Genomic DNA, 1,827 nt, shown 5'->3' with positions numbered 1-1,827 from the left:
AATGGAACGAAAATGGAACCGGTAGGACTGTTTTATATTGTGATGGTAGATGATAATCAGATCTACAGACTCCCCATATCACGCTCCCTCATGTTCTGTTGCTTAAATTACTACTACTGTATTGTTTACTGGTATAAATAAGGGGAAGGTCTAATGGGATCTGTAATCTGATCTCAGAGCTCACAGAGAACTGTTAACCAATTTGAATCCTAGGTGTTACATTGGTGTCGGATCAGGTTCCCCAGTGGGGGGAGGTCAAAGGGCGATGAATGTAATAGAGTAGCCCTGCCCAAGGTCAAAGAGGGATGGATGTAACAGAGTAGCCCTGCCGGTTTATAAGCCTAATATCTCCCCTGGCCAAGGCGGAGTTTCCCTTTGATGACTTGCCTGGTTTGGAATCCTGAGTGTTACACTAGCTGTTGTGAGGTAGGTATGAGTATAGATGGGCACAAGGATTCTCAGTTCAACAGACTTTATTGATGCACTTTCAATCAGGTGAGTACAATTGTTGCTCCAAATTAATACAGACAACAGATGATTGCTGGTTGTGGACAATTACTGGCACAGAACGGTAGACTATACCCGACCCGTCCATGCAGTGACCCTGAGTTATCCAATATGACAGCTAATTCACGGAAACCCGGTTACTTCCCCTATCTGCATAGTCTCGAGTAGCTATCTGCGTGAAGTGGGCGGACGCCAAGCTGCTTCCGGTCTCCTAAAAAGGCGTCCGCCCACTTCACGCAGATAGCTACGCGAGACTGCAGATACGGGAAGTGAACCGGTGAAGGTGTGTCTTGCACACCTTCTCTTGACCCCCAGCGTGGTCAAGACCGTCATGTCTCTATTTTTTTTACAATATATTTTATATTACCATTACCTTTGTTGTTTAATAAATTATGCATTTCATCCTCTATATATTGTCCAGCAACCTTTATGATAAAGGCGAAAAAAGATAGTAGACCTGTGGGAGCCAAATTGCTCAGATGCCAAGGTTCCTGTGGTAGGATTTGATTCCATGATCTTGTGGTCTGAAGTCAAGAGCTCTACCGACTGAGCTAAAGCTGGGGAACATTGCTGTAAGGGGGAGGGGGGGGGTGGAGAAGAAAAAGAAGAAGGGGGGGAAGAAGAAAAAGAGAAGAAAGAAGGGAAAAGGAGAGACATTTTGAGAAAAAGGAAGGGAATGGATGCAATTCTAACTCAGCTTCATGTAAAATCCTGCTGCAAGCAATTATGTATCCGAATATTTTCAAAAAGCACTGAAATGTTAAAACTAGCGTTTCTAAGAAGGGGAAGTATGGATCCCAAGGTCGCTAGTTCGATCCCCGCTTTGACCAAAAGTAACCTGACACTAACAAGTGCTCATCCTGTGTTTTAGATCATTTTACACAATGACAAATGTGATGTGAAATGTAAATAAGTGTAGAGGGCTGTCCCTCCACACCAAGAACGATAACTGTAAATGGTTCTATGGCTATAGAGTCTATACCACAACTAATGGTAATGACATTAGACAAGCACACTAAGCTTTGTACATTGACATTACATGAACGTGATGGGTCATTCCCACGTCCCCCATGTCCATTGCCGCATTGACAATGCATTGGGCGCTTAAAGTTAAATATTTCCAAAACTACAAATGATTTCAAAGTAAAACATCTCAAGGATGCAACCACTGTACCAACATACGTTTTTTTCAGAAAACTGTTAAGATTTTGAATATTTTTTTTGTAATCAGCCTCCTCTTAATGGGTTAGGAAAGTCAATGCTCTTCTAGGCAAAGCAATTTCTGAATTTGAAGCGACTACATCAGCCTCGGCTGTAGTT

Source organism: Gymnoscopelus braueri, assembly GCF_963280865.1.
Source record: "Gymnoscopelus braueri genome assembly, chromosome: 12".
NCBI classification, from domain to species: Eukaryota; Metazoa; Chordata; class Actinopteri; order Myctophiformes; family Myctophidae; genus Gymnoscopelus; species Gymnoscopelus braueri.
Note: the sequence above shows the minus strand (reverse complement) of the source record.